The 21,142-nt window shown below is 36.6% G+C and overlaps 1 long non-coding RNA gene across 2 annotated transcripts; it reads left to right on the top strand.

Annotated features, from left to right (window-relative positions):
- The first annotated feature begins 16,996 nt into the window (after nucleotides 1-16,996).
- On the top strand, nucleotides 16,997-19,660 carry LOC107918532 (uncharacterized). 2 transcript variants are annotated; one of them, XR_001690135.2, is made up of 6 exons: nucleotides 16,997-17,236; nucleotides 17,395-17,446; nucleotides 17,949-18,005; nucleotides 18,615-18,691; nucleotides 18,872-18,928; nucleotides 19,274-19,660. It is a non-coding gene; the product is annotated as an uncharacterized lncRNA (long non-coding RNA). The 2 variants fall into 2 exon arrangements; XR_001690136.2 differs by having other exon boundaries at nucleotides 17,083-17,236; nucleotides 19,261-19,660.
- The last annotated feature ends 1,482 nt before the right edge of the window (nucleotides 19,661-21,142 follow it).

The following is a 21,142-nucleotide window of genomic DNA, read 5'->3' as shown; positions in this document are numbered from 1 at the left end:
CAGCATGGGTGTTTTCAAATTTGACGACTCACCTAACGCAGAAAATCCGTTACCTAATCATGCTGATAAGGGGGTGAATATGACGAGCGAAAGTAGATGAGAAGAAGTCAAGAACGACATTGCTGAAGTAAAAACTCCTTTGAAATGGGTTTGGAGAGAGATGGCGAAGAAAGGGTTAGTTATTTCAGATTTTGAAGAAAGGTATGAGACTGAAAACTATTGTGAATTCCACCGTGAAGTAGGACATAAGATTCAAGAATGTGAGGGATTCAGGGCTCTGGTCCAAAACATGATGGATAACAAAGAAATGAGGTTTTATGAAGAAATGAAGGGTAAAAGAAATATTTGCGCATCAGAGTCGGCAACGAAAACTTTGAGAATGAATCATCCTGAGGTCATCATTTCATGCCCTTGGAGCAACGAGTCTAGGGTTCAGATAACACCAAAAATTGTAATCCAGAAACCATCAAATTTCTCATATAAGGATAGCAAGTGCCGTGGAATTATGGGTGCAATGTGACAATCTTGGGAAGAGAAGCGGAGAGAAATCAAGAAATAGGTTCTTACACGCGCAATAGAAAACGATATGACGCTCAAGCAGAATCGTCAAGAGAAGAGAATTGGAAGAAAGAACAGAAGAAAGGGAAGGCAGTGGAAGTTGCACCATTGATTAATGATCCAATAAAAGAAGAGGAGGCAAAAGAGTTTTTGAAGTTTTTGAAACACAGCGAATACAGTGTTGTGGAGCAACTGCACAAACAGCCGACCCGCATTTCTATATTAGCTTTGCTCCTAAGTTCAAAAGTACATCAAAGTGCACTGATGAAAGTACTAAATGAAACATATGTGACTAATGATATTTCAGTAAGCAAGCTAGATCGGTTGGTCAACAATATAAGTGCTGACAATTTTATCTTCTTCAATGATGACGAAATACCGTCTGGCGGTAGAGGTTCTACTAAGGCTTTGCACATTACTACCCGATGCAAGGGGTACACACTACCGAGGGTCTTGGTCGATAATGGATCTGCATTAAACGTATTACCTTTATCTACTCTCAATCGATTACCGGTGGACAGTTCACACATGAAAGCATGCCAGAGCATAGTCAGGGCATTTGATGGAACCGAAAGGAGGGTTATGGGGAATATTGAAGTACCGTTAATGATTGGCCCAACTACTTATGAGGTGGACTTCCTGATAATGGATATTAAGCCTTCCTACAACTGTTTATTGGGGAGACCGTGGATACATTCAGCCGGGGTAGTACCTTCATCGCTACATCAGAAGGTGAAGTTAGTATCAGAGGGTCGGTTGATAACAATAAATGCGGAGGAAGATATCATCATAACAGTAACTAGTGATGCACCTTATATGGAAATTAACGATGAGGTAGTGGAATGTTCTTTTCGGTCATTAGAATTTGTGAACGTGATGTTTATTGCTGAAGGAAGCAGAAATCTGGTACCGAAAATATCCAGGACCACAAAGAAGGGGTTACGATTGATGATTGGAAGAGGAGCTTCACCCGAGAAAAGATTGGGAAAATATCTTCAAGGAAAGATTGAAGCATCGATGCTGAAGGAAAAGTTTGATAGTTTTGGCTTAGGATACAAGCCAAACATGAAGCAGAAGAAGAAAGAAGCGGAGAAAAGACAAGAGAGAAGAAGGGCACGTTTGAGCAGATATGAAGTTAAGTGGGAGCCTTTGACCTTTCCCCACATATCTACATCTTTTGTGTCGGGTGGGTTTATACACCCTGAGTGAGGAGTGTCCAGAAGCGAAGGCATTTAAGAAATGTTGGAAAATGTTCATATCAACGCTATAGAAACAACGGAGAAAAAGGCCCTGTTAGAGATCTGCCCTTACGAACTTGGGAGCAAGCTAAACAATTGGACTGCGGAAGAAATCTCTGTAGTCTTTAGGGCTTATTTAGAGTAATACTCAGAACATTCTTGTTGTTTTTAGCCTAAAAATGATAGGAAATCCTTTGTGAAATAGGCTTGAGCCTAAATATCATTATTCTAATGAAATACATCTTTACATTCATTTCGAGCAATTATTCTTTTTTCTTTTCATGCAAGTAAATATTTTCCATTTGATTTATTGTCTTCCAAATAATTCTTTCATTTGTAACCTTATTGTACAAATAATTATTCATAAATTTATATATTCTTGATATATTATTTGATATGTTCCCTCATAGGTCCTCAGATATCAATGACATAAGTGACGCTATTTCAAACACGAAGCCTCCTTTTGAGCGAGACATGTGTTTAGAGGGATCTTATGACTTTGAAAATGACGAAGACTGTGGTATATCTCTGGACTTGTCGAGAATGGTAGAACAAGAGGACAAGCAGATCCTACCTTATAAGGAATCATTAGAAATCGTGAGCCTAGAGGAATGAAAGGGGGTGAAAACTGAAACTGAAATCACCGCAAAAATAAAACAAGACCTTATTGAATTACTCTGAGAGTTCAAAGATGTTTTCACGTGGTCATACCAAGATATGCCCGGGCTAAGTACTAGCATTATGGTACATCATCTGGATATAAAAGAAGATTGTAAACCAGTTCAGCAGAAGCTCAGGAGGATGAGACCTGATGTTGTGCTAAAAATAAAAGAAGTCAAAAGACAGTTCAATGCTGGATTCTTACAAGAGATCTAATATTCAGATTGGGTACCAAACATCATCCCTGTTCTCAAGAAAGATGGAAAGGTACGAATGTGCGTGGATTACAAGGACTTGAACAAGGCTAGTCCAAAGGACAATTTTTCGTTGCCTCACATTGATACTTTGGTAGATAATACGGCGGGCTACTCATTATTTTCTTTCATGGATAGCTTTTCTGGATACAATCAAATAAAGATGCACCCCGAAGATATGGGGAAAGCAACATTCATTACCTTATGGGGAGCATTTTGTTACAAAGTAATGCCCTTTGGATTGAAGAATGTGGGAGCAATGTATCAAAGAGCTATGGTGACTTTATTTCATGACATGATGCATAAGGAGGTCGAAGTCTATGTTGATGATATGATTGCAAAGTCTAGAACTGAAGAAGAGCATGTTCAAGTCTTAAAAAATTATTTTTAAGATTGAGAAAATTTCAGCTCAAGCTTAACCCAGCAAAATGCACGTTTGCAGCCAGATCAGGGAAGTTATTAGGCTTCATAGTTAGTAGAAAGGGGATTGAGGTTGACCCAGACAAAGTGAAGGCAATCCGAGACCTACCTCCTCCACGCATCAGAAAGAAGTTCGAAGTTTCCTAGGAAGATTGAATTACATTTCTCGATTCATTTCATAATTGATTGAGAAATGTGATCCAATATTCCGTCTTTCGAAGAACCATAATCCGGGCGATTGGGATGAGGAATGTCAGGAGGCCTTTGATAAGATAAGGCAATATTTGGCTAATACTCCCGTGCTATCACCGCCAAGTCCAGATAGGCCATTGATATTGTATCTAACGGTGTTTGACAATTCCATGGGATGTGTATTGGGCCAACACGATGAAACGGGAAAGAAAGAAAGAAAGGGCAATATACTATCTCAGCAAGAAATTCACTGGCTGTGAAATGAGATACTCATCAATTGAGAAATTGTGTTGTGCTTTAATCTGGGCAACACGAAGACTAAGGCAATATATGTTGTATCATACGACTTGGCTGATTTCGAAGTTGGATCCTTTAAAGTATATGATGCAATCAACTGCTTTAAACGGGAGAATGACTAGATGGCAGATCCTGCTCTCTAAATTTGACATAGTATATGTAAGTCAGAAGGCCATAAAGGGGAGTGCAATAGCTGATTTCCTGGCTAGTAGAGCCTTGGAGAACTATGAGTCTTTGAACTTTGATTTTCCAAACGAGGACTTGATGTATGTGACAAACACTGAAGAAAATCCCCAAAAGGATCACTTGTGGAGGTTAAATTTCGATGAAGCTTCAAATGCTACGGGTAATGGAATTTGGTAGTCTTGGTATCCCCAAGTGGAGATCATTACCCTGTGGCTAGCAAGTTGGACTTTGATTGCACAAATAATATGGCAGAATATAAAACATGTATTATGGGCATTCGTGCAGCCATTGAACGGAACATCAAAGTGCTAAGAGTATATGGGGATTCCGCATTGGTGATATACCAACTCAAAGGGGAATGGGAAACTAGAGACCCTAAGTTAATCAGTTATAGAAAGCTGGTTCTCGAATTGGTTGATGAATTTGACGATATCACCTTCTGTTATCTCCCACGAGAGGAAAACCAAATGGCTGATGCATTGGCTACTCTAGCTTCGATGATTCGGGTGAACAGACTTGAGGTAATGAGGCCTACTCCGATGAATATCTACGAAACCCCAGCTCATTGCTACAATATTGAGGAGGAAGGAAAAGATGATCATCATTGGTATCAGAGTATCCTACAGTATGTGAAGAATCGGGAGTACCCCAGTCAAGCAACAGAGAACAACAAGAGAACTCTAAGAAGGATAGCCATTGAATATGTCTTAGATGGGGAAGTGCTATACAAAAGAAGGAAGGATCAAGTACTGTTAAGATGTGTGGATGTCATGGAAGCCAAGAAAATTTTGGAGGAAGTCCATGAGGGTATCTGTGGGACACACTCCAATAGTTTCACCATGGCCAGACAGATCATGAGATTTTGGTACTATTGGTCTACTATGGAAGGAGATTGCATTAATTATGCCAAAAAAGTCATAAATGTCAGATCTATGGAGACAAGATACATGCACCCCCTTCACCACTTCACGTCATGACCTCTCCATGGCCATTTTCCATGTGGGGTATGGATGTTATTGGGCCGATATCACCAAAGGATTCTAATGGGCATCGTTTCATCTTCGTGGTCATTGATTACTTTACCAAGTGGGTGGAAGCTGCTTCATAATCAAAAGTCACGAAGTCAGCAGTCAGGAAGTTCTTGAAAAAGGAGATCATTTGTCGATATGGAATGCCTGAGAAAATCATATCCGATAATGCGTTGAATTTGAATAATAGCGTAATAGCTGAAGTTTGCTGCCAATTTAAGATCAAACATCATAACTCATCGCCGTATCGCCCAAAAATGAATGGTACAGTTGAGGCGGCCAATAAAAATACTAAGAAAATTGTGGGGAAAATGACTGAAACTTACAAGGATTGGCATGAGAAGTTATCATTTGCTCTCATTGCCTATCGAATATCTGTTAGAACTTCTACTGGGGCAACACATTTTTCTCTAGTTTATGGAATAGAGGTGGTATTACCTATTGAAGTTGAGATCCCCTCTATACAGGTGTTATTTGAACTATAGTTGGATGAAGACGAATGGGTCCAATCTCGGTACGATTAGTTGAACCTAATAGAAGAAAAGAGGTTAAGAGCTATTACTATTGGTAGATGTACCAGAAACGAATGATGCAAGCCTATAATAAAAAGGTTCGCCCCAAAGAATTTCGTGAAGGAGACTTGGTGCTAAAAAAGATTCTTCCTATGCAAAAAGAGTTTAGAGGGAAATGAATGCCAAATTAGGAAGGTCCTTATGTTGTAAAGAAAGCCTTTTCCGGTGGAGCTTTGATCCTAAGTGAGATGGACGGTAAAAGTTTGCCAAACCCCGTAAACGCAGACTCTATCAAGAAATACTTCACTTGAAAGAAAAGGGAACCAAAGTGAAAACTCGCAAAGGGCGCTTTGCTTCTTAAAAAAAAAGAAAGATTTGGAGAGGCCAATGTTAAAACCCACAAAGGGCGCCTTGAGACCAAAGGGGTTTGAGTCGAAAACCCGAAAAGGGCGGCTCAAATATTGATTGAAATGGGGCATGAGGTGATTTAAGCTGCTCAAATTTTGATTGGGGCATATGATGATCTTGCTATACCTGAATCAACAAGAAAGAGTATGCGACATCTTGGAGCATTGACAGAGTACTGCAGAAAGAGTATACGACATCTTAGAGCATTGACAGAGTACTGCAGATCTCCTAAACACATGTCAAACTCAGAATAGTCTTCAGAAAGTTTGTACAGAGAAATTCAAGCTGCGATAACTGGGGCACCTAGGTCTTATTTTATTTATATTGAATGTTTTATTCTTGAAAATACCTTTTTCTTTTTTGCTAAGATATACGTTCTCAATCAACTTCTTTGTTATTCTTCTTTTGCTATCTTCGATATTTTATCTCTTTCGAACTATGCTCAGAACCAACTTTTATCCATTGTTATGATCTTTCTGCAAACATATTGCATTGGAATAATGATTAATGGACTAATAAAACTTTCACAAAGGAAGTTTTGCATATTACTCTAAATAGTTTTTAAATAATACAGTAACCTGAAACAGGACTATTGTTTAGAACGCACCAGGTTTAAAGGTCAGAAATCTATGAGGAAAAAAGTCTGATTTTAAACAATCCCTTTTGGATTTTGTTGACAGAAGCATTAATTGAACAAAATGTCAGCAATAATCATGAGTTAGTAAGAAGAGATCTCTTTGGAGGAAATTTTTCATGCACAAACATTTGAGGTGGCATTTTAAGAATGGCATAAAAACCAAAGAATTATACGTTTGGTATCCTTCAATTACGATGGGAGAGGATTGAAAAAGCCAGATCTCCTCATTTTTGAGTTACATTTTGAGAATGAAGATACAACTTCTTGCGTCCTAGTGGATTGAACTTGGAGGCAATTTAATTAAGTGTTTCATTGAAAGCGTCAGCCAAGAAGGAAGGTGTTAAAGCACGGTCGTGACAAAAGCCTTAATAGATTTCTGAGTAATACAACAGCATCTTGGATTCATTAGAATATCATTCATACACGTCTAGTTAGGAGCATTCGATTCATTCTGATCATGACATCCTAATCACTAGACATAAGTAGGATCATAGAACGAATTGTACAGATCATGTTCCTCAGAGAACAGATCGGTGAAATCACAAAGTCTTATCTCCCTAAAGTTCCAGTGGTGCAGACACAAGAAACCAATCCTATCTCCCTGAAGTTGTAGTGGAGCGGATTAGGATCGCAAATCCTATCTCTCTGAAATTACAGTGGAGCGGATCAAAATGATAGATCTCATCTCTCTGAAGTTGCAATAGACTAGATCACATCAGACTTATTTTTAAAGTTGCAGCAGAACAAGTTGAAGCTACAAGTCTTAGCTCCCTGAAGTTGCAGTGGAGCAGACCAAGTATAGCAAATTTTGTTCTTTAAGAAACTACAAGTTACAAATCCTATCTCCCCGACGTTGCGGTGGACTGGATCGAAGCAATTCCTATACCTCTGAAGATGCAGCAGGATGGAATGAGACTACTTGAAAAGAAGAGCACCAAGACCCAGCACGACCGGGCAAAATTGGTCATTTTAAAGTATTTGCTCCGTTTCTGTTACACGACAACGAGCAAAAAGGGGCAGCTGTAATACCCAATTTGCCCGGCCTAATAAAAATAAAAACAAATTTATTAAAGTCCATTTACATTGGCCCAATAGCTAAAAAAATAAATAAAATAGCAGTCCAAAAATAACCCAAACTACCAGCCCAATTCGGCCCACTATCCTAAACACCTAATGGCCCAACTCAACCCAAATCCCAACCTAATGCCAGAAACCCTAGCAGCGAGCAAGCCCCAGGGCCGCAGCAGCCCAACTCCTCCGCGCGTGCCAAGCCTCTGCCCTCACGCGTGCGCCTTTGCCTCCGTACACACCACGTCCCCAGCCCTGCTCTCCGTACCTGCAAGAGACAAACAAACGAGCAGCAAAAACAGACAACAAACGAAAAGAGGAGCATAAATTGGCAGTAAAAAAGAAAAAGAAAATAAGAAAAACAGAAGGAAAAAATTTGTATTCTTTTCTTATTTTCTTTTCGAGTTATAAAAACCCCATGGATGTACCCTTTTTCGATTACACACACGCATTCAATATACAAAAAATCGAGAATACAAAGAATCAAAAGTATAGAGAAAGGTAATTTTCTGGGTTTTTATTACTTTTGCTTGTTACTGGATCCTTTTTCATTACTTTCTTTTTCCAGTTTATGTTCATCAATCATTGTTCAAAAGAGAAATATTAGAAAGAAAGGGAGGGACTTACCTGATAGCGCAATCTTAGCCCTCTTCGCCACCATCGGAGAACGGGCTAGGTTCTAGCGCCGTCTGAAGGTTCTCAATGCACAGAGCGGAGCAGGGCTTTACTTCAGTTTAGGTTTTGTTTTAATGTTGTGGGCGACAGTTTTTTTTAGGGTTTTATTTTAGTTTAATCGCAAGATTTAAAACGTCACCGTTCAGAGCCCATACATTGGCACTGAAATGGTGTCGTTCAATAGCCCGATCTAGGCAGTGACCCGATCCGAGGTAGGATCCGCGCATACTGGACTAGTGGTCTATTTGCTTAATAGGTCCTTGCGTGTTCATCGAAATTGTAATTCTGATTTCCCTTAATTTATTTGTAATTGGTATCATACATTTGGTTAGGTTTTCATTTAGATCCACGACTGTACGGCGTCGTCCAAGGCTGAGACCCGCGCGGTGACCCGACCCGAGGGCAGATCCGCGCACTTGGGTTTATTGGTCCATTTGCGCGACAAGTCCTATTTTCTTTTGTGTTGTTTCAATCTGATTGTGTTTATTTTTTTTAATTTGAACTACACATTTGGTTTCGATTCCAAATGTTTTCTCAAACCTCTTTTCTCAAAGTTCCCAGACCTAAAATTATTTTCAAGGTGATTCGATCACACCACAATAAAAGATCGGTGGCGACTCCCATTTCCATTTTCAAAATCGATTTCCATTTTTTTAAACGCTTAAAAGTGGTTTCGACAATGGGCAGATTGATCTATCATATTATGACTTTTTCGGGAGTCTTAAATTAGTTCTATTAAATGGTTCCAAGCTTCCGAGTAAACAAGAGGTAATATTCTACAAGAATTGACTTTACCTTTTGACTATCAAAAATTATTTATATAGCTTCCTATGTACAGGCACTAGAAGAATCAGTCATTGAAATCTTTAACTGCAAAGACGTATATATACAACTGAATATGGCTAATTTCATGCCTTCTTTTTCATTTGAATCTGAAAATATTAATAACAGATATTCACTTTTGTCTACAGGGCGAATTTGCATACCCTTGGGTTGAGAAAGTCATCGTGGGACAGGTCTGACATGAGATTTTAAGTTGTGTTGTTCTATATTATTTAACTATTATCCATTCTTATTTTCATATTAATTATTTAACTATCTTGCTTTTTCTTGATTTGTTATGCCGGTATCATTATATTTTGATGATGTAGTTTTCCTTACACATAACTAACTTCTTGGAATAACTTATTTTCTGGGATGTGACTCCCAATAAGGAGAATTACTAGCAAGCTGATAGTGTTTAGCATGCCTAGTTATGTTCAAGTTATTGAATATCTAGTATAGTTACTTTTGTTTTACTGATATAGCATTTACTCAAACATATTTGATTCACAAGAGGCCTTAAAGCCAATGTTAAAGCATAATGCTATATTTTGCAAACCCTGCTTACCACCCTCTAAAAATGACAAATAATTAATAAATAGATAAAAAAATAGTCTTACATTATCAATCCGTTGTAGTCTAGTTGGTTAGGATACTCGGCTCTCACCCGAGAGACCCGAGTTCAAGTTTCGGCAATGTTTTGCTTATTTTCTTCTTTTTCCCCATTTTTCTTGCTTTTTTTTCTCATTTTGATTGCTTACTTTGTTACTGGTATGGGTTTTTGTTACTGCTTGCTTACTTTTATTTTTTATTTTTTCTTCTTTTTGCTTGCTCACTTTGTAACTACTGGTACGGGTTTTTGTTACTCATCATTCTATTGGGTGTTTGATTGCTGCTAAGATATAGATATGGCTGAATTGTGTTTCTCTTTTCGCCACATAAGAGGATGCGAAGGTTTAAATTCTGCCACTCTGTCTCAGTAAAGGTAAGTAATCGGAAATAAGGCAGTAGGGAGGTCATATGAATTAGTTTCAGAATTGCACTCTCTGCCACTTCTAACACAACAATAAACAAGAAAAAGCCTCTAAGACACATGAACAAATCAAAAGTGGGCTCAAACCTCTAAAACATATCTTTTGTCTTACTGGGATCTATTTCCTTTCTATCTGGAAAATAATTCTAGGATGGATTCTCCTACACTTGAATGCTATTCCAGTGCAATTAGAGCTCTTTTATCCAATCAGTTCACAGAAATTTCCAGTAATTTGCTTGGTTAACTCTCTTCATAAAGTATTTTGCTGATAACTAGTGCAGTTTATAGCCCGGTTAAAATATTGTCATCCAAATGATTATCAAGTGAGCCTTCAATTTTCAATCTTCATTACTTTGAATATCTAGTATAGTTACTTTTGTAGTTTATAGTAGAGGCCTTGATCCATTCTTTACTTTGTGGTAAATGCTGAAACCATTTTGATTTATGTTTTTGATCTTTGAATGATGTTATCAATGTTGTATACGGAGTTAGTGTTTATTTTTTGTTTCTGGATGGCATAAAAATATTCTCTAAGTTTTTTATTTGTGAAAAGAGAAAAATATTCTGGTAAAAGTGGCAGTTTAGCCTTTTAACTTTTAAAAAGGTTGAATTTATTCAATGCTTTTCTTTTCTCCTGCCCTTGACAGCATATTCATTTGACAGGATAATTTGGAAACCCTGTTGCAAGAGAAGGACATTCAGGCTGATCTTATCTGTTGCTTGCAGCATTTGCAGGTATTTTGTGTAATTTAAGTTGTGAACATTGGGTTTTGATTTGTCATATGAATAAATATGATGAATCTGAAGTGCATTGGTGTTCTTCTATTTGCAGTTAAGACTTGAAATTGAAGACAACGCAAGGAGATTTCTAAGTAATGTGTCATTTTTGTTGAAACCAGGGGGTTATTTTTTCGGTATTACTCCTGACTCATCTACCATATGGTATGAAAAAGTGATTGGCAAATACCGTTGTTTCTGGATTTGTGTATTTTCCTTCTTCTTTTTTCTTCTGGTTACTACTGCACCTGTTTCTGGGAGGTGATTGTGTAAACATTTTAGTGTGCTTTAGTTATTGTAAGAATATTTTTAACATTGTTAATTTTAACATTATTATAAGAAAATTTTGAATTAGAATTCAGTTATCAATTTATATCATATATCTTTTATTGAATTTGAAGTATCATTTAAATTTTCCGTTTTTGGTTGGATTTTATGTTACAAGAAGGATTGTATATGGCTGAAAATCAGATGTTACAAATTTGTCAAAATTAGCGGCGTTTGTGGTAAAGCACCGCTAAAGATCATGTTCTTTAGCGGCATTTGTGGGTAAAGCGCCGCTAAATGTCATATTCTTTAGCGGCGTTTGTGGGGTAAAGCGCCGCTAAAGGTGATGTTCTTTAGCGGCGTTTGTGGGTGAAACGCCGCTAAAGGTCATGTTCTTTAGCGGCGTTTGTGGGTGAAGCGCTGCTAAAGGTCAAGTTCTTTAGCGGCGTTTGTGGGTAAAATGCCGCTAAAGGTCATGTTCTTTAGCGACGTTTTTTTACATAAACGCCACAAAAGTTAGCGACGTTGTCAATAGCGGCATTAACTTGGGAGCCCTTCCCTTAATTTCTTTTATCAGACTACTTATACTCGATCTATCCTCTTCTGTAAAATTTAGCTTTCGGATTACCGTCAGGACGTCTCCCTCAACACAAACATCTTGAAAACCCATTTCCTCTGCAACAGTAACCACCTACAAACATGCTCGCACCTCAACCATAGTCAAATCCAGAATATTCTCTCATGGGTAAATACACAACACCATCACCATTCCCTCATTATTACGCATTATTATACCCGAACTTTATTTGCATGATTGTTGATTATAAGAGGCATCAAAATTAATCTTAATAACATCATCCACTGGTGGTCCCCAGCCATTATATTTTGGCTTCTGCATGCTCATCGTTGACTCACCTAACTACTCAATTTCTGAATAGTATGCACTTATAAACCCCACTATTTCTTGCACCCGCTTCCTTATCCCTTCATGATAAATCCTGTTTCGGTTATACCATATAGCCCAAAAAGAAATGGCTATGTTTCTACATATTCTAATGTTTCTATTTACAAATTCCAATGCTAACCATTGCTTTCAATTATTTTCCATGTTAGTGGTCGAGAAAACCACCCCTATTTCTCGCAGGACTTGCTTCAAAAGATGCAATCTTGAAACAAATGGTTCATTGTCTCCTCCTTCATTTTATAGACCGAATAATATTTCCCTGTAATGAGCCATTTATACCTATTCTTGGCTATGTATTCCCTTGTATTATCCCCCATCCAAATTACTACATCCTTCTGTACACTGCTCACCAGTGGAATCAATAAAATTCTCTCCGACTGCTCTTCACCAAATAAATTTCGGATAACATCTCGCTTTCAGGTAATCGTTTCCTTGTCTATTAGATCAGAAACAACAATATATCTAATATCCATATCCTAAAAATGTACTCTACCATCTCCAGGTCTCAGCAACTAGGCATCATTCTAGATATTTACAGTTGAGCCATCCCTAAATCTCCAACCTGCTCCCTCCTCTAAAAGCCTTCGGGCTACCCAAATACTCCGCTAGGTATACGAAGGGTAAAAACCCAAGCATGCACTCATAAAATCCCCTCACATAAAATATTTAGCCTTCATTACTCGTGCAAACAAACTATCAGGCTGCGTAATAAGTTTCCATCCCTACTTCACTAACAGGGCCATATTAAACTTAGATTCCTTAAAACCCAACCCTCCCTTCGCTTTGGGAGTACACATATCACTCCATTTACACCAATGTATACCTTTACTGGTTTTTGTATTACGCCACCAAAATTTACACATCATATTTTCCAAATCGCAACATAATGTAACAAGCATCATGAAACATTACATCAAATAAATCGAGATAGCTTGTAAAATTGACTTTATGAACACCTTATTTCCCTTTAAAGATAAACATCAAACACTCCAATTATTCATCTTCTTAACAAATATCTCTTTAGTTTCTACAAAAGCATGTTTTTTCTATGTCCCACCATTATTGGAAAACCGAGGTACCTCTCCAATTTATTTAAGATCCGCACCCCCAATACCCTCCATACTTGTTCATGAACCTCATGACCCACATTTCCACTAAAATAAATAAGGGATTTATCAAAATTAACTAACTGCCCCGACACCTCTTCATACTCAGTCACCACTTCTTTCATGATGTTAGCACCTTCAACCGAGGCCTCGCCAAACAAAATAATGTCATCAGTAAAAAAATAAGTGTGTAACTGATACACCACTTCTTTCGACCCTAGCCTCACCAATCCTCCCTTCCCTCCGAGCCATATTGATTATGGTTGAAAACCCTTCACCATAAATGATAAACAAATATGCACTTAGAGGGTCCCTTTATCTCAACCCTCGTGTAGGCTGAAACTCTACCCCCTAAACCCTATTTAGCATCACCAAATATGACACGCTAGTGACACACCTCATTACAAGTGAAATCTATGCATCACAAAAACCTAGTTGCCGCATCTTCTTTTCTAAGAAGCTCTATTCAACTCTGTCATATGTCTTGCTCATGTCAAGCTTTAAAGAAAAAGAACCAATCGAACCCCCTTTTCTCTTTTTAAACGAATGCAGAATCTCATAAGCCATAAATATATTGTCAGTAATTTGCCTCCCAAGCATAAACACCTATTGTATTTCATCGATACAAAAACTAAAAACCCTTTAAAACCTATTAACAATCACCTTCGAGATAAATTTGTAAATCATGTTACAAAGACTGATAGGTCTAAATTGGCCCATAGCTTTTTGGCGTAGTCACCTTAGGAATAAGCACAATATTTGTGCAATTCACATCCTCTAGATTTCATCAACCATTCAACACATCCAAGCAAAACTTAGTGACCTCATCCCAACCATATTTCCAATACTTTTGAAAGAAAAGCGCTAGAAAACCATCCTTACCAGACGCTTTAAGAGGAGCCATAGCTTTAACCGTCTCTACTACCTCTTCCGCCTTAAACTCAGCCATTAACTCCTCATTTAGACTTTCTGTAACACATGGTTGGATCATAGTAAGTAACCGATCACATCTTCTGACCTCCCTTGACGTAAATAAATCTTTGAGATGACCCGTTGCTATATCAACTATCTTATCTAGCCCACTGACCTATCCCCCACTTTCATTCTCCAAACCCTTAACCATATTTCTTCTCCTTTGGCTAGAAGCAAAACTATGGAAGAGCAATGTGTTATGATCTCCCATCTGAAGCCAGCTGACTCTTGCTCTATACTCTTAGAATATTTCTTCCCTACCAACTTCTAAATTCAACGCCAATTTCACCTCAGAAATCTCAGTCAAAACCTCATCGCTTAGATATTCCCCGTTTAGCTTATAAAGTTTAGAATTTAAATCAACTTTCCTACGATCTCGAAAAACTTTAGAATTTTTTGCCCACCTACTCAAACCCATTCCCACCTTCTCAAGCTTTACTGGAATTTCCCTATTATTTGACTCCCAACATCATTTTCAATGATCCTCGAAACCCTCCTCCAAAATCCAATCGGCATTAAAATGAAATTGTCTTTGACCCGACTCGACTCAAAATCCTCCATCTCCCCTCGTATCAATAGCCACCGGGCAATGATCTGAAAAGTTATGTTGAAGATGAGTCATCGAATGCCCCGAAAAAAGATCCCACTACCCTGGATTAGCAACCCCTATCTAAACTCTCCCTTATATTATTTTCAGGCAATCTTCCACTTTCCCACATAAACTATTGACCAAAGAAACCCAAATTTCTCATCTCACACTCCTCCAACACATCTCTAAAAGTAACTATTGGCCTCTCTTCATGGAACCGTCCACCCCTTTTTTTTCAAAAGAGAACAACACTTTGTTAAAATCGCCCAAAACCAGCCACAACAAACTACTACACTTCAAATGCCTTAATAAATCCCATGAGTCTTTTCTAGCTTGCTCCATAGAAGAACCATAAAAACCCGTAAATCTCCACACTACCCTACCATCACCTTTATCCACTTCTACAACGATATGTGGCTTTGAAAAGTTTTTTAGAGAAATAGACAGCCCAGCCTTCCACCCTAAAGATAATCCCCCTCTTGTCCATTTAGCATCCACATCAATTCCATACTCAAACCCACAATTCCTCCTTACTTGCTCTATACGTCTACCACTAACCTTTGTTTCTATAAGAAACAGTAACTGAGGCTTAACTTGTCTCAATTTATTCTTGAGACATCTGACAGTTCGCGATTGCCCCAAACCACAGACATTTCTTACTGAGGATTTTCATTGCGCCTAGTCGACCCCTGTTAACAGGGGTCGTTGATATTCCATTCCCTATTTTTGAGTCCAAAGACATGTTACCATCTGAAACCCCAAACTCCTCAGCTTGTATACGCTACCTCTTCTTCCCATTTATAAATTCAATAGGCCTATCTTCCAATTCTAGTCCCATTCCCCTTTCCTCAATATGGCCCACCCCACCTAATAGCCTACTACCCATAACTCTTCTAGCATGCCGAACGATTCATCCTTCCTTAATCGGATAACCCTCTAAACCTTTTCTCCTATCTAATAAATTAGATTAGTTTGATAATCACCAAAATTCCTCCTTATTTTATCCCCATGGACCTCCATCCCTATCCAATTACCATCCTCAGAGTCCTTAACCACCTGCTCATCACCAACACCGCCTTCTTTGGAGTAGCCTGCAAGGACAGGTCCAACCAAACGCCACCTTCTAACTCCCCAGCGATAACCTTGCTGGGCAAAAACCTTTCCCATACCCCAACCTTCCACATAAAAAACAGAATAACGATAACTTTTCATACTGAAAGAATGCATGTGAATTTATTTTGCTAAAAAACAACACATTTCTTCCTCTTTAGCGAGAGACAGATATCTAGCATAACCCTAATTTGCATGAACTTCCTTACCCCCTTCGTTATCGATGCAACATCATATTTTAAGAACTGCCCAATAAAATTCTCGAACTCTCGTGCCATCCCTTTAGTCATAAATCCAACCGACAAATTATGCACCTGCACCCAAACAATGCATAAAAAAAAGTAACTTGATTCAAATCCTCACCCTTTGCAAACTTATGGAACACAATGAGATGCCTATTAAAGAACCATGGCATTCCATCCACTACCCATTTTAGATCAATCTCACTATAAAAACAAAACAAGATTCGTTTTTCACCAATTTCCATAATGGACACCCCTCACAATGGATGTCACAAATCTGAAAAAATATTCCTCAATGATGGAAATTGAACAACACTATCCGTAAGAACTCGCTCTACCAAACACAAACTATAATCCTCACCAAATATGACATCATCCCTTACTGCTTCCACTGGATCTTCTTCTTCATCCGCAATATTGAGATTAGCCAAACCTTCCTCCATTACTCACACACAATAACAACAGCCAATTTTTTTTCAAAAATAGAAAATAAAACCCTATCCAACTGTAAAACCCTAACAAAAACGTGCTACTAAGCAGACAAAGAAACAAAAAACTTGTGCTAAAAAATAGACTTTGTTGACGTCACATTTAATAAATTTTTTTTGAACAATCTTATTATAAATTTTGTAATATTATATATTTTGAAATGTTTATAAATTTTGTTTTTTAATTTATTTTTCATTTTTCTATCCGTATTTATATTCATTTTCTAAAAGCCGCATCTTGAGAATAATGATGTTTGTAATTTATTCAAGTATATGAAGTTAGACTTGGACTGGGTGGAATTTCAAGAAGGGATTTTGTAAGGTAAATATTTAATAAATAAAACCTAATTATAACTTTCATAATAAAGATTTGAAAGAAAAAAAAACAGCAACTTTTTATTTTTACTTAATTATGTCAAGTGTTAAATATTTACGGGTGGAATTTATTCAAATATGATATCTCTAAAAGTTTTTAGAATCTTAACCTTACAGCACGTTTGGTTCGGGGAATAGGAATGCATTCCCCCTATTCGGTGAGCCCACCACCAAACGGGCCTTTGGTTGGCCTTAATGCTATTACGTCCCGAATCCATTCCATCCCTATTACGCCCATTGGCTGTAATAGGCATTCCCCACGCTGAGCGCCGATTAGAGGTTGCTTACCGTTTCTTATTTTCTATTTCATATTCTGCCCTCATCGATTTCTGCTTCTTCTTCCATCGATATTGCACAGGTAATTTCTGCTTCTTCTTCCATCGATTTCTGCTTCTTCTTCTTCTAACAACGAAAAATGCTCGCACTCTTTCCCTGTTTTTCTTTTCTTTTCTTTTCTGTAAAATCGATTTCATTTTTCTTTTCTCCATTTTCTAACTCTTCAGTTTTGAGTGACAGGTCATTACCATCATTATTTTAGCAGGTCGCTAGTTCCCTGTTTATTTTACAGGTTAGTTTTGCTTTTGCTCAAATCTAGAATATTTGTTTTTTGTTCTCCTCATTTTAATTCCTTTCTTATGATTTTCATTTGGCTTTTCTTTGACTGATTCTATTGCATGTTCGATCAAACATATGAATTTTTTTTCAAAGTGGTTCTATTACTTGTTGCGTATAGCTTTGTATATTTCTGTTCCATGAAAAATAATTCTTGAGGTGAAGTATGATTCTGTGATGTATCCGAGAAAGTTTATTCTATGAAGCATCATAGTTTCTGATTGCAAGTCTTTGAAAGTTTATTCTGTGAAGCCTAATAGTTTCTGATTGCAAGTCTTCTTTCTTTGAGGTAGCTTAGGAATTTCTTTTATGAACCAAAGAGCTATCGAATATAGCTGAAACATTTTAAATGGCTATCTACTAGATTCATATTGTTACAAATTCTTTTTAAAAATTAAATTTATGGTTGAACCCAAGCCTAGGGGTAAATGTTTTTCTGAAACTGTTGATTGTCTTAGCCGGATGCAGGTTTAGCTGCAGCTATACTGATGCAGAACCTCAACAGGATATCTATGGTATTCTCTTGTTAATTTTCTCAGGCTTTGCATGTTATCGTATGTGTGAGTTTGTTTATATTGTGACCTCTGGTTTTGAAATGGGGTTATGAATATCACTATAAACAGTTTTATTTGCTAAATTGCACTTGATCACCTCTATTGGAAGGGTAAACTGACAAATTGCTATTAATTATCTTTTCATTTTTAGTCACATGTATGCTAGATACATATGCATTACATTTCTTCTGTTTGTCCTACTCCTGCCATAATTTGAATATACAAGTACTCAGAGCTACTTGAATAACTGCCCCCTCTACTTATTATGGGAAATCAAGACATAAGAATAATCGTAAAAGTGGTTCGGTCACTCTTTGGTTCCTTTTTAGAACTTAAAAAAGTCTACTGAAATAAGAAGAAGAAAAAGGAACAGAAGAATTTTAAGATGATTCTTGATTGGATGTAGTTTTCTTTAAGGGTTTGTATTGTTTTTATTTCCTTCTTCACGTAGCATTTATAACCATTTCTCAAAATATTCATCATAAACTCTTTTGTACAACCTGTATATACGTTTCTGCACTGTTTTTCATCATCTTTTTCTTTACAATTCAGAATTTCTGTAATTTGTAGCTAAGGGAGATGAATATCACAAATTTAGATAGAGTGCCAAAGAACATTGGGATTCCATGAGATCTTATTTTCAGAAGGTATGGCGTTTATAGCAATATGTATATTTTTTATTTCTATAAACCAAATACATACATGCATACATACATACATACATATATAAACATCATGAATACAAGTTGCATTGCTCCATATGAATTTTTTGTAATTGATATGAGTACAGTTGACTATTTGATGGTAGAATGAATGTTCTTCTACAGGCTGCTACTACATATTCAAAGGGAGAGTTGGAGTATGCGGCTTATCTTTCTGATCAGGTGTGTTTTCTACTTGGTTATTACTGGCTGTTGAACACATGGTATGGGGAAGTCAAAACTGAAACAGTCGGTATGGATCTAAAGTATCCTGATCCAGCTAGTTGTCTTTCTGTAGTAAATTAATTAAAAAAAAGTCGGATTCTTTTGTGGTGGTTGATTTATCCAGAAATGATTAATGTGGATGTTTTGGTAGATTATATGTGGTTGAAATGTTTTATTGATTATATTGAACTTTGATTCATTTTCTTCATTGCGAACATTTTAATTTATGCTTTTGTCTTAGGAGGACAGTGTAGTTTATCTTCTTGTTGTCTAATGTTTTATGTCACTAGTTGATGCATACAGGTCACTAAGCTTCTTAAAAAGGAAGGTATTCAGTGGCGTGAAGAAAACCGTGGAACTATACTAATCAAGCTTGATGGATACAGAGAATTTAGCTTTTTAGAATCCAATAGTGACACGGAGTAAATTAATTATCTAATACCAGGTTTGCATCATTTACCATCTGTTTGTACAAGACAAGGATGTAATGTAACAAGGTTAATGTAGTGGTTCAAAAACAGGGATCAGATGTTTATATGTATATTACTAGAAATCCTTGTACTCTTTCCTCCTTAGGTAGGTGGAAGCTTCATGAAGATGAAGCTTTCGTGTTACTGTATGTTGAGTTTAGCAAAATCATGTATCTGACTCAGTTATTGGTAATGACAAAGACTCATGATAGACTGTAAATTCTTATCAACAAAGATAGAGTTGCTGCGTTCTTTTACTTTCACTAGAAACTCGGTTTGGTATGGAGCATCTTTCCTGCTGCAGGTAACCTATTTGTTTGACAAGATGGAAGAATGGTTGGGGATTGTTTTGCTTGAAGTGTTGTAGAATGGCGCGGCAGTGCTAGATTTAAAGAAGTTGGAAAATCTATTTTATTATATTTTTTATACTTAAAGTTGGGGAGTTTCCAGTGACACCCTAGTTCTATCTTCGATTTTATTGCTGGCATGAGTTGATTTGTTTAGCATTTTATAGAATAGATGAATTAGTCATATTGTATCTGCTACGTGGATTATGGTTCATGGCTTTATCTTACAATAATCCTTGTATTAACCTATTCATCCAACAATAATTTCTTGTTCTGTTGGATTCATCCAACTTTTTTGGACCCTGGCAAATTTTACATGGTCGCCAAAGTAAACAGAACATTTTCTTTGTTGACCAATATGGATGATATCTTTATAATTCCATGCAAATTTTAATTTTATCTCAATTATACATATACCTACAAAGCATCAACATAATAACATGATCAAAGATTTTAAAGACGAAGAATTTATGCAATTTGCTGTAGACTATTTTCAAAATTTGTTCACCTCACAAGGATAGTCTATTTCTACATAAGGTTTTGGCTAATATTTTTTTATTGTAGAATAATTAAATTATTTGTTTCACTAATGATATTTTAGCACATTAAATATGTATTGCAGTTTAAAAATAATAAAGTAGATTATATATTATTTTCATAGTATTATATAATATGATTTTAGTAAATTCATATAAGAATAATTATATTGAATTTTATTAAATTATATATTTTAACTAAATTATATTTAATATTAATTATTTTAAATTATATTTTATAGTATTATATATTATGATTTTAGTAAATTCATATAAGAATATTGATTATTAAAAATTTTATTAAATTATATATTTTAATTAAAATATATTTAATAATTATGTTAAAATATGATTAAATTATTTATTATTGATATTAATAATCTTATTAAAATTTAATAACAATAACAATAATCATTTACCTAAACAAATTTCTGCTAAGGGTATTTTAGTCATTTTAGTTTTTTCCCTTATGCTATTACACCTCCACTCCATTCCATTCAACCAAACACAAGAATACTATTACGCCTCTATTCCATTACATTCAACCAAACAATTGAATTGCTATTACGCCTCTATTCCATTACGCTTCTATTCCATTACGCCTCTATTCCATTACGTCTCTATTCCATTACAGCGAACCAAACGTGCTGTTATTATTGAGCCAAGATTTCATTAACTACTTAAAAAAAAAAAAACCTCTCACAATCAGAATGTGGAGTGTTCCAAACTTCCAAAAGGCAGTTGCATGTGGGTTTAAACTTCAATGGGCATACAAGATAAACAGAAAACCGGTAATGGGATAAATAGAAAAGTCCAGCA

This window comes from Gossypium hirsutum, chromosome D13, assembly GCF_007990345.1.
Source record: "Gossypium hirsutum isolate 1008001.06 chromosome D13, Gossypium_hirsutum_v2.1, whole genome shotgun sequence".
NCBI lineage: Eukaryota > Viridiplantae > Streptophyta > Magnoliopsida > Malvales > Malvaceae > Gossypium > Gossypium hirsutum.
Note: the sequence above shows the minus strand (reverse complement) of the source record. Positions and strands in the feature narration are given on the sequence as shown.